We start from the raw sequence: 12,800 nt of genomic DNA, 5'->3' as shown, positions 1-12,800 counted from the left end.
TCTGACTCCATCAATGAGTTAATTCATTGACGAGGGTAGACCCTACAGATCCATCACCTCAGAAAGACTTGACCTATGAAAACTACCTTGGGGCCTAAGTTTCAACATGGGAGCTTTGGGGACACATTTCAGACCCAAACCACAACAAATTAAAACATATAGTCTGGAAGGAGTTTAATGTAATATTATTTTGTGTGACTGTTCTGATTGCAATCCATCAAATAAAGTCAGGTGTAGAATTTTCCACTGTGGCATCATGCCAGTACCGAAAGAGTTTCCAGATTTTGGATTTGAAGATTAGAGATGCTCAACCCATGTTTCTGATGAGGAGATTGAGGCTACATGTGTTACCTAGGGTGACACAGCTAGGAGGTGAAGCCGGCATTCCCCTCCTGACAGCCTGACTCTTACTGCTTCCTGAAGCCTTTTCTGATGCTTCCTCCCTGATTCCACCCTCTTCCACGACCTTCAGCCCCATCACACTTCCCATATATGGCTGCAGGGTCTTTGGATCATCCTGTTCCTCTATTGTCCATTCTGGGTCACATGCTGGAGGATAAACATCTTCCCCGTCTTACATCCCGGTACCACCCATCAGAGCAGCTTCGGTCGTGCTGGTTGGCAGAATGATTGAGATATTGAGATGTTGAAATTTCTCATCTGGTTGAGATGAGAAAATTGGAAGCATGTATTATAAGGAAAATTGGACTCAGAAGACACACAGACCCGAGCATGAATTCTAGCCCCCTTGTGTGCCCACCTGAATAAGCTGGGGGAGAAGGATTTACTTAGTCTAGATATTCATAAGTTTTTTCCACTCTTGATCTCTTCCAACTTGACAAAATTTTATAACACTGAGTATAGAGGTATATAAAATAGATATAATTACTGATGATAAGTCATAAAGAAATTTATTTTAAAATTATTCCTTGGATATGTGCAATTTTATTATTTATTAAAGATGAAAGTAAATTTGCACACTAATGAGATAGATTTGTTTATTTTTACATAAAGAATTAAATCGTGCCTGAATATCTGATACTACAGGATACAGAGTCTCTCTACAGTGTTTTTCAGAGTTGATTGATATTTTGATTTTATAATCATCAATGCTGAGAATGTCACTTTGCATAAATACATAGTATAAAACAGCAGAAGTATATTTAGGGCCATGTTAGAATTTCTTGGAAATTCTGTACTAACCTCAAGCCAAAATTCATTTAATGGTGTGTGTGTGTGTGTGTGTGTGTGTGTGTGTGTGTGTGTGTGTGTGTGAGAAACTCAAACTAGTAGCTCAAATTGCAATTTTTAAAATGAAACATTCTAATACAATACAAAGATACACTAATTTGATACTTCCATGCTGAGGCAGGATGGTAGGAGAATATTTCCTTCCTGTGATTAAGCCATTATGTTGCTATAAGAGCAAACAGGTTTGTATGCACAGTACAAATCACTGCAATTCATAAGCATGTAACCGGCTTGAATATGAGCTGAGATGTGTCAGGCAGCATTTGGTGTTATGTGGCATGCTATGACAGCATGCACAGTGCAAAGTGTTCACACCAGAAGCTACAGTGAAGTCACATGATATAGCATGGGTAAGCGAGACCAGAGACACCTCAGATTCATTAGGCATTTGATTTTGAAATTTTAGTGGTTGTGGGTTCAGAAAGCTTTTGACTGTTGCCATGTTTATTGCTACCTCCACATTCAGTTATGTGATCCCCTGTGGGGATCACCATCCACAGTTTAAGACGATGAAACTTGACCCACCCACAATGGGTGGAAATGTGTCCCCTCAAAATTCACACGTAGAAGTCCTCACAACCAGTAAGCACCTAATAGTGTGACTCTATTTGGAGATAAAGCCTTTACTAGGGAATTGAATTGAAGTGAGGCATGCACCTATACAGCATCTTATATCTTCCAAGAAGGTATTTGGATGAAGGTGTGTGCAGAGGAAAGGCCATGTGAAGGCACCATTTGCAAGCCAGGCAGATGGGATACAGAAGATCCACCTCTACAAACAACTTAATCTCCAATTTCCACCTTCAGAGACCATGAGAAAACAAGTTCTGTTGTTGATAGCATCCAGCCTACAGTATGTTGTTACGGAAGCCTTCAGCAGTGGAGCCTCAGTTCCCTCATCTGAAAACGGGTGTGTGGAATGATCTCACGGAACAAAATTCTTAACAGGGTGGCAGGTACTCCCTTGCACAGTAACCATCAGGGAAGTATTCATTTCCTGTTCCCCTAAGGAGACACCTTTGGGGCAGCAGTGCTGCCCTTGGCAAGAGCTTAAGGCTAAAACCTCTAACCACTGGTGAAGCCAAGTGAGCAAGCCAAGGCGAGCTTGGAGTGACAGAAGCTACAAATGGAAGATGCTAAGATCAAGGTGCTGGTCAGACACCGAATGACTGGCAGTCAGTGAGAGACATGTTGCACTGATCTGCAAACAGCAGGAAAGCCTAAGCAAACAATGAAAGGAAGGCAGGGATGACACTGACCTGCCACGTGGCAGCTCAAGAGACTTCACAGGACCTTAGATTCCTGCCAGGTGCTTGAGCTCCTTTTACTATAATTCTGTTCTCAAATAGATTTGTTCGCGTTCCTAAGTAGCCTATAGCGACTCCAAGACCCCCACTCCCTTGCACAGATCATGAGGGAAAAGTTCATAGTTTCTTCTTTTTTAAAAAAAAAATTAATTAATTAATTTATTTTACGTCTGGAACGCAGCCTCCCTTCCCTCTTCTACTCCCAGTCCCTCACATCTCTGAAGGTGTTTATCAGCTGTAGGAGTTCCCTGGTAGAATTTTTGGGGTCACTTCTGTATACTATCATATTCTCTGCAAATAGTGAAAGTCTGACTTCTTCCTTTCTAATTTGTATCCCCTTGATCTCCTTTTGTTGTCTTATTGCTCTAGCTAGAACTTCGAGTACTATATTGAATAGATACGGGGAGAGTAGACAGCCTTGTCTTGTTCTTGATTTTAGTGGAATTGCTTTGAGTTCCTCTCCATTTAATTTGGTGTTGGCTGTCAACTTGTTGTATACTGCTTTTACTGTATTTAGGCATGTTCCTTGTATTCCTGATCTCTTCAAGACCTTTATCATAAAGGGGTGTTGGGTTTTGTCAAAGGCTTTTTCAGCATCTAATGAGATGATCATGTGATTTTTTTCTTTCATTTTGTTTTTATGGTGGATTACACTGACAAATTTTCATATGTTGAACCATCCCTTTATCTCTGGGATGAAGCCTACTTGATCATGGTGGATGATCTTTTTGATGTGTTCTTGGATTCAGTTTGACAGTATTTTATTGAGTATATCAGTGTTCATGAGGGAAATTGGTCTGTAATTCTCTTTCTGTTGAGTCTTTGTGTGGTTTGGGTACCAGGATAACTGTGGCCTCATAAAGAGTTCAGCAACGTTCCCTCTGTTTCTATTTTGTGGAATAATTTGAGGAGTACTGGTATTGGCTCTTCTTTGAAAGTCTAGTAGAATTCTGCGCTGAAACCATCTAGCCATGGGCTTTTCTTGACTGGGAGATTTTTAATGACTGCTTCTATTTCCTTTGGGGTTATAGGTATGCTTAAGTTATTTATCTGATCTTGGTTTAATTTTTGTGTGGGTATCTATCAAGAAATCTGTTCATTTCTTTTAGATTTTCCAATTGTGTGGAGTACAGTTTTTTAAAGTATGACCCAATTATCATCTGGATTTACTCAGTGTGTGTTGTTATGTCCCCCATTTCATTTATGGTTTTGTTAATTTGGATATTCTTTCTCTGCCTTTTTGTTAGTTTGTATAAGGTTTTTTTACCTTGTTGATTTTCTCAATGTTTGATATGTAACTTTAGCTTTAGTAATGTTACAAGTAAATGTGTGTGCCCTTGTATTTGGGGCATAGATGTTTAGAATCGAGACATCATTTTGGTGGATTTTTCCTTTGATGAATATGAAATATTCTTCTCCATCTCTTTTGATTAATTTTGGTTTAAAGTTTATTTTGTTAGGTATTAGGATAGTCACGCCAGCCTGCTTCTTTGGTCTGTTTGATTAGAAAATCTTTTTCCAACCCTGTATTCTGAGGGGATATCTATTTTTGATGTTAAGGTGTATTTCTTGTATGCAGCAGAAGGATGGATCTTGTTTTCATATCCATTCTGTTAGTATGTGTCTTTTTATTGGCAAATTGAGTCCATTGATGTTGAGAGATACTAATGACTGGTGACTGTTAATTCCTGCTATTTTTTTTTGTTGTTGTTGGTGATGTGTTTGTGTGTGAGTTTTGTGTGTGTGTGTGTGTGTGTGTGTGTGTGTGTGTGTGTGTGTGTGTGTGTGTGCATGTTTCCCTCTGGTGTAGGATTATCTGTTGCCTATGTTTTTGTGGGTGTAGCTAACTTCTTTAGGTTGGAGTTTTCCTTCTAGTACCTTCTGTAGAGCTGGGTTTGTAGATAGACATTGATTAAATTTGACTTTGTCGTAGAATATCTTGTTTTCTCCATATATGGTGATTGAAAGTTTTGCTGGGTATAGAAGTTTGTGCTGGCATCCATGGTCTCTTAGAGCTTGCAAGAGTTCTATCTGGGATCTTCCGGCTTTTAGAGTCTCCATGGAGAAGTCAGGTGTAATTCTGATGGGTCTGCCTTTATATGTTACTTGGCCTTTTCCCTTTGCAGCTTTTAATATCCTTTCTTTATTCTGTATGCTTCGTGTTTTATTATGTGGTGAGGGAACTTTTTTTCTGGCCCACTCTATTTGGTGTCCTGTAAGCTTCTTGTACCTTTGTACCTTTATAGGTGTGTCCTTCTTTAGGTTGGGGAATTTTTTTCTATGATTTTGTTGAGTATATTTTCTGGACCTTTGAGCAGGATTCTTCTATTCCTATTATTCTTAGGTTTGGTCTTTTCATAATGTCCCAGATTTCCTGTATGTTTTAGGTTAGGAATTTTTTAGACTTAACGTTTTCTTTGACTAATGAATCTATTTCCTCTATAATATCTTCAGTGCCTGAGATTCTCTTTTCCATCTCTTGTATTCTGTTGGTGATGCTTACAGCTGTAGTTCCTGTTTACTTACCCAGGTTTTCCATTTTCAGAATTCCCTCCATTTGTGTGTGTGTGTGTGTGTGTGTGTGTGTGTGTGTGTGTGTGTGTGTATGTGTGTGTGTTTAATCGCTTCTATTTCTATTTTCAGTCTTGAACAGTTTTATTTGTTTCCATCAACTGTCTGGTTTTCTTTTTTCTTGACATTCTTTAAGAGATTTATTGCTTTCCTCCAATTTTTTGGTTGTCCTTTCCTCCACTTCCTTAAGGGATTTTTTTTTCATTTCCTCTTTAAGGACCTCTATCATCTTCATAAAGTTATTTTTAACATAATTTTCTTGTGCTTCAGCTATGCTATAAAATTCAGGTCTTGCTGTCATAGGGTAGCTGCGTTCTGATGGTGACATTTTGTCCTTTCTGTTATTGATCATGTTCTTATACTGGCATTTAGGCATTTGGATTGGGATGATTATAGGTCTACGTGTTGATTCCTGTGTTTGTCTTTGTTGAATGTGTGTTTTGTTCCTTGGTTTCTGTTTCCTCTCTGGTCTTCTGGCTTAAGTGACCAAGGGTTCTGGTGACTGGTGAGTCTTCAGGTCCAGTCTAGTAGGGTGTCTCTACTGGGGTATTGGAAGCCTTGGGTCCTTTGATCCCATCTGGCCTCTGGTAAAGACTGAGTCTTCTTCTGAGGCACCTAGGACCAGCCTGGCCTCCGGTAGAGCTGCTGGGACTGTTCTTTAGAATAGTGTGGATTGTACATGGGCCTATGACATCTGTTCTTTCAAGTGGTGTGGATTATGTCTAGGCCTATGGAGACTGCTGGAATTCTGGGGAAGAACCCCTTATTGACTGGTGGGTTGGTGAGGGCAGTTTTGGCTGTTATGGTCTGTGCCTCAGTGGCAGAAGTCTGCTGGAGTTGAGGCAGAGTCCAGCAACAACAGGGCCATGGATGAGGTAGGATGGCATTGGTGGGGGAGTACAGTGAAGGGCAGGGCAGAATCCAGGGATGGGTACAGTTCTGCTGATAGTCAGGTCACTTACCAGTTCTGACTGGTGTGGCCTGTTCCTGTTTTGTGGAAGTATTCTGGGGTTGGGGAGAGGGCCCAGTCACAGGGCCAGGAACTAGATGGGACAGCATGGGCTTGGGGAAGGGTCTCCTGGGACAGAATGCAGGGAGGGGTTCAGTTCTTCTGGAAGGTGGGTCACTCATCCATTCTGACTTGTGTGTTCTGTGCCTCAGTGGCAGAAGTCCCATAGTTTGTTTACTCCCTTGAGTGAGACCTGAGACTAGCTCTCTTGGAGTTTGCTTATCTCTGCTGGTGTTACTTGTCCACTTCTACAGTCATTTCTTCATAGGGAATCCAGTTATCTGATTGGCTTAGGCCTGGATCCCTTGAGTCTCTACCAAACCTGAACCCCCAGAGGAAATTTGAGGGAGGGAACCAGAGCAACTACTGGAGGAATGATGTCTTAGTTATGTAGTGGGTAGCCATTCCAGCTTTGATCTGGAAGTTCCAACCCCCATTGAGACTTCGGCAACTGTCACGCCTACAAGGCGGGGCCAAGGGAGGCGCCGGGGGACCCGAGATCTGGATCGGCGGGCGCTCTGTCTGTTGCGGGACCCTGGACTGGAGAGGTGGACTGAGCAGAGCTCCAGAGAACACCGCTGGACTGTGATACACCTTCCCCAGACTCCGCGACCTACCTATTCCTTAATTTGTAAGTTACGCCATTAAATAAATCTCCTTTTAACTACGTGGAATGGCCTTAATAATTTCACCAATATCTGGCGCCCAACGTGGGGCAAGTTCCAAAGGCCTGGGTGGCTCCCGCCCTCAGCCTTCTCCCCGGCTGGCGGGTACCTAAACCCGCCTGCAAAGTTCCATATAACCAAAAAACGCCTACAGGGTTCCATTCCCTAAAGAGGGAGCAGCTAGTCCGGTCTCAGCTCCCTAGCTTAGCCCCCAGACCAGCAAAAAACCGCTGTGAATGAGGCGATCCCCCTCCTCCCCGAGTGCGGGCCCCGGCTCCCGCCATCCCGGCTCCCCGCCATCCCGGCTCCCGCCATCCCGGCTCCCGCCATCCGGCTCCCGCCATCCGGCTCCCACCATCCCGGCTCCCGCCATCTGGCTCCCGGACATCCCGGCTCCTGCCTCCAGCTGCCGCCCGCCAAGGTTGCCAGCAGGCCCTGCTTTGGAGCTGTACCAGCGCCTCCTGCTGGCTTAAAATGTTAGCTTGACATAGCCTAGGTTCAAGTGAAAAGGGAACCTCAATTAAGGATTTTCCCAGATCAAACTGGCCTGTGGTTATGTCTATGGGGGATTATCTTAATTGTTAATTGTTAATTGTTGATGGCCTAATCCATTGTGGGTAGCATCATTCCTTAGACAGGCAGTCCCGAGTTATATAAGAAAGCTGACTGAGCATGAATCTCTCTGAGCCAGCAAGCAGAATTCCTCCATAACTTCTGTTTAAGATTCCTGCTTAAGTCCTTGCTCTGACTTCCCTCAGTGATAGACTGTAACCTGTAAGCTGAAATAAACTCTTTTCTCCCCAAAGATGCCTTTTGACAGTGTGTTTTATCACAGCAAGAGAGATAAAATTAGAATGGATGATGGCTACATAGCAGCTCCATGTAGATGGCCACCACACCCATGCTTACAAGGATGTGATTGTAGACAGAAATCCTTCCTCTCTTTCTCTCTCCTTTTGGCTCTCTCTCTCTCTCTCTCTCTCTCTCTCTCTCTCTCTCTCTCCTTCTTAATGTAGTCTGAGTTCTTGTAGTGACCTTTTTCAGATCTATTTAGTGATCTGATCATTGGTTGTGGAAGTGATTATCCACAAGGGTGCTGAACTGAATAGGGGACATGGTCCTTGAGGAGAGGATGAAGTCATTTTTCAGCCAAGGGACCCCTCCCTGGTGTACATGGACTTCATACTATCATAGCACCCATGTTTGTACATGTGGTGGTTTGATAAGAGTGGTCCCCAGAGGCTCACATCTTTGAATGCTTGGTCATCAGGGAGAGGCACTACTTGAAAGGGATTAGGAGGTATGGCCTTGTTGGAGTAAGTATGGCCTTCTAGGAGGAAGTGTGTCACTGGGGTTGGGCTTTGAGTTTTCAGAAGCCTAAGCCAGGCCCAGTGTCTGTTTCTTCCTGCTGCCTGTGAGACAGGTTGGAGAACTCTCAGCTACTTCTCCAGCACCATATCTGCCTGCATGCTGCCATACTCTCCAACATCCATGATGACACTAGACTAAAACCTTGGAATTATAAGAAAGTCCCAATTAAATGCTTTCTTTTATAAGAGTTGCCATGATCATGGTGTCTCTTCTCAACAATAGAGCAGTGACTAAGATACTACAATTCCAAGTGACAAGCATAGAGAGCCTCAACCCCAGGTGTCACATGTGATGAATGAAGTACTAAGAGAGAGCAATAATAACAATGGTTACTATATGAAAGAGGTTACAACTATGTGTCAGGGACTGTGACAAATGTTGCATATCCTCCAGTCCCCAGATACTCTACACAACTCACAAGCATCCTTGTTTTAGTGACACAGAGTTGGAGGCCCAATGAGGTTAGCAACTTGCCTAATGTTTCATGGATAGGAAGTGGCAGAGTCAGAAATCCTAACCAGTGCTGGAGTCCACCCCTCACTCCTCACCACTCAGCCCCACCACTCCACCTCTGGAATCGGAAGGCCAGACAGGATGGCAGGTTGCAAGCAGTTAGCAAAAGTCTCCCTCTGGGAATTGGAGAGACAATTCAACATGCTAAAGGAAGGGGAAAGCCATCCTGACAGGGCAAGGCTCTTTCCTCTGCAGCTGTTCAAGGGGCACAATTTGCCACAGGCTGCAGTGGGCAGGGAAGGACAGAACATTCATCAGTGCTCATCCTCCCACTCACACTCCAGGGGAAATCCTGGGCTGAGTGAAGGGTCTTCCAAAGCCAGGGCCTCCAAGGAAATGTTTGTTGGTGGAATCTATTTGCTGATCTGCCTCCTGGTTTTGAGCTGTCTGGTGAAATAAAAGATGACCAGGGAAACCTGGATGTCAAAGAAACCATCAGTATATCCCACTCCATGTGCGGGATACACTCACACTTCATGCTTTTCATCATTGACCTGAAACTCAGATTCTACTGGGCATCCTGTATTTTTACTCACCAAATCTCACAACTCTGCCTGTCTTCCAAGAAGCCCACCCCCTTCTTTCCGAATCAGCAGCTTTACCAATACTGTAAGGAAGAGCAGATTTTCAGGCATGTTCTGAAAGTTGTTTGCTCGACCTTGTTCCTTTAAGAAATATTTTTTTAAAGGTTGTGGGCTTTGCAAATAATAACAGCAGCGATAATAATAATTTTCTCATTATTTGGGAAAAGTCTTGAGGGTTGGGGGGGGGAGTCAACTTTCCACTAAAATTCCTGGAAACTCGTCAGTCCAATTTGTATTCAATTAAATGCCTCAGAGTCCTGCTACCAGGGCGTCTTTGGAGAGGTCCCACAGAGGAAGTGGGAGCCAGTTAGGAATAGGCCCTGACCTCCCTGCTGTGGAGGCTACTTCCTGGGGGTTAGGATTGAATTCCAATGTAGCTCCCTGTGGCCGTGGGGGGTTGGGTACAGGGGAAGGAGGAAGAAGAGGAAGTGGGATAGGAGGAGGAGGAGGAGGACGAGACTTCAGTTCCCCATCACAGTGCCCAAACTTCTCTCTCATCTGTATGTCCGAGAGTGATTTCTAGCACTGAGCGTCACCTACTTGCCCCTGTGTCTTTTGTTCTTTGGCACAATAAATTTGGTCATTCACTGAAGAGATAGATGGGTCTTCCTAGGCAGTGCCTGTCTAACCAGCACCGGGCCAGCCGCCAGAGAAGCCTCTTCGAAATGAAGTCACTAAGTATCCCCAATATTTGCAAGTGTTGAGTGTGTGTTAGTGGGCACGCACAGTGGTGAATACAAGGACCTATTGTGTTCTGGACCCTGAAGCTGGCTGAGGGCCTGCTAGCTAGGGCAGGTCAAGATTCCATTCACTGCAACTCAACACACTTTGTGTGTGCACATCTTTGTGTGTGTGTGCGGGTGCACATACAGGTAAATGTGCATGTGGGTGTGTATGCACATAGGTGTATATGGCACATGTGTGTGTGTGTGGGATATGCAATTGTGGAAGCCACAGTGCAACTTTGGGTTTCATTCCTCAGGCACCATCCACCTTTTAAAATTTAATACAGGGTCTCTCACTGGCCTAGAGCTTACTAAGTATACTGGACCAGTTGGCCAGTGAGCCCCAGGACCCACCTACTTTTACCTAGTAAGCACTAGGATTCTAAGTACATATCACCACTCCTGCCTGTTTTCACATGGGTTCTGGAGATGGAACTGAGGTCTCCATGCTTACAAAGCAAGGTGCCTTACCAACTAAGCTCTCTTCTCAGTCCTCAGCACACTCTTCTTGAGTTTGTAGGTTCAACATCCCCTAAACAGCCTGTAGCAGCTGTAAAGATAAAGCTGATTTCTCCTGTCAAGAGACTTGAAAGCTAATGAGGTCAAGACAAACAGACAGTAAAACAACAGGCAGAGAAGGACGGGGACCCCAGGAGTGGGTAAGAGCTAAAAGTCTGAAGATGAAGACTGAGGACAAACTGACTCAAGCAGAGACTAGGAAATCAGTTAAGGAGTCAGGTGTAATGGTGCAAATCTGCAACCCCAACACTCCGGGTGCTGGGTAGAGGCAGAAGTATCAGCAGTTCATAGTCATCCTCAGCTATATGATGAGTTTATGGCCAGCCTGGGTTACAGGAGAACCTATCAAAAAAAGAAAAAAAAACAGTTAATGCAGTTATACCGTAGATGGCTGTATTACTAAGGTTCTCTAAGGGAAAAAAATAGAATCAATAGAAAGAATATAATTACAAGAACAGACTTATATGGATCATGAGAGCAGTCTAATAATGGCTACCTGCAGGCTGGAGAGGGTGAGAACCGTGCAGTTCCTCAGTCTTCATTGCTGGATGTCTCAGCAGTCCCCGTGTGGTGCTGAAGATTTCTGGAGACCCTGATCCTTAGTCCACGTCGGAAGGCCCAAGAAGCTGGGTTCTGATGGCAGCAGCAGCAGCAACGGGGTAGATGCATTTACCGGAAAGAAGGGAAGGCAGGGCACGGGAAGTGCTGCTCTTTCCTCAGACCTCCTAATATCCGGGTCAGTGCTGGAAGGTGCTGCTCACTCTAGGTCAGGGTCTCCCCGCTTAGTTAACCTTCTAGAAGTACACTTTCCTCTCACAGAGCTGTATCTCTTACTTGATTCCAGATTCCATCATGTGAGCAATCAAGACGAGCCACTATAGAGGCATTCAAGATGAACCATGCATTTCAGTAGGATGGCCATAGAACAAAGGCGTATTTGACAATTGTGTCTTATTGCATTTCACATAAAATAAATTCAGCCTTTAAATAGATCCAAAGTAAATTCCATGGATGATAAGCAGATCCACATGAGCAGTTCTGTCCTGGGTGAAATCAATGCCTAACAAGGAAAAGTAAGGCAAAACAGCCAGGAATGCAAAACCCACAAGACTGGGCTGTGTGATTCCCTCAATGTGACTGAGTGTGAACTTTCTGAATTATATTGTCATCTCAGCGTCAGGAAGGTTTGGTTAGGACAAGTGACATAATCCCACCCCATCCCCTTCTCTCCCAGATGCAGGCTCTTTTCCATTGTATCATGGAGCAGTCAGTACACTACCGAATTCTCTCCACATATTCTCTGTGAGGTACCTTTTTTGTTATCACGCAGTATGATTTGATTTGATTTGACTGTCCACTTGGTTGGAGCTGGAGTGGTCTCTGAAATACACACCTGGACAGGTCTGTGAGGGATTTCCATGGAGGACCGGCTGAAGGAATTTCCTCCCCCCAAGCGGGCAGTCCAGGAATGAAGATGCCTGAGGAAAGGTGCTGTTTTTTCCCCTTTTGCTTCTTGCTATCTGGCACGTCTTTATTGGCATGCCATCACCGCTGATGCCATCCTTTGCTGGTATCAAAATCCAGCTTCTGCAGCCTTCCAGTGTAGACTGAAGACCAGTGATCGCTTTAATGACCGAGTAACTACAGGTGCCCAGTCTCTCCAACATGCCGATGGCCACTGACAAACTCCCCAGTCTGCATCTTGTAAGCCAATCGAGTCAATCCCGTCTTACTTTATTGCCAGTTTTAGGCCTATGTGCACATGTGCTCCTGTGTGGAGGCAGGAGAACAACTTGCCAGATTCCTTTCTCTCTACTGACCCACGTGGGTGCAAGGGATTAAAGTCAGATGGTCGAGGTGTCCCACCATAGGTAGTGGGCTCCAAAAAGCCAGCTCATGCACCCTACTAGATGGATCCTGACCCTACTGCCAGGGGGCCCCTTGAGCAGATCAAGATATACAACTGTGTCGCTTATACAGAGGGCCTAGTCCAGTCCTGTGCAGGCTCCACAAGTGTTGGTCTATATTTCATGAGTTCTTACTAAGTAGCTTGGTTTGGTTGTCTCTGTAGGTTTCCCCATCATGATCTTGATGCCCCTTGCTCACAGAATCCTTCTTCTCTCTCTTCGACTGGACTTCTGGAGCTTGGCCTGGTGTTTGGCTGTGGATCTCTGCATCTGCTTCCATCAGTTACTGGAGAAAGGCTCTATGATGACAGTTAGGGTATTCACTGATCTGACTTGAGACAAGGGGGAGGGGCTTTGACCGACCTCTACTGAGTGGAC

General features: G+C 44.4%; 1 long non-coding RNA gene across 1 annotated transcript; it reads right to left on the bottom strand.

Moving 5' to 3' along the window:
- Positions 1 to 8,844: 8,844 nt before the first annotated feature.
- On the bottom strand, positions 8,845 to 12,797 carry LOC128094212 (uncharacterized). The gene is made up of 2 exons (XR_008212855.1): positions 11,012 to 12,797; positions 8,845 to 10,857 (listed from the first exon to the last, which is right to left on the bottom strand). It is a non-coding gene; the product is annotated as an uncharacterized LOC128094212 (long non-coding RNA).
- Positions 12,798 to 12,800: the final 3 nt, after the last annotated feature.

The sequence above is a fragment of the Peromyscus californicus genome, unplaced genomic scaffold (genome assembly GCF_007827085.1).
Source record: "Peromyscus californicus insignis strain IS unplaced genomic scaffold, ASM782708v3 Scaffold_4__1_contigs__length_199733344, whole genome shotgun sequence".
In the NCBI taxonomy this organism is placed as follows: Eukaryota; Metazoa; Chordata; class Mammalia; order Rodentia; family Cricetidae; genus Peromyscus; species Peromyscus californicus.
This window is presented reverse-complemented; position numbering and strand designations above follow the sequence as displayed.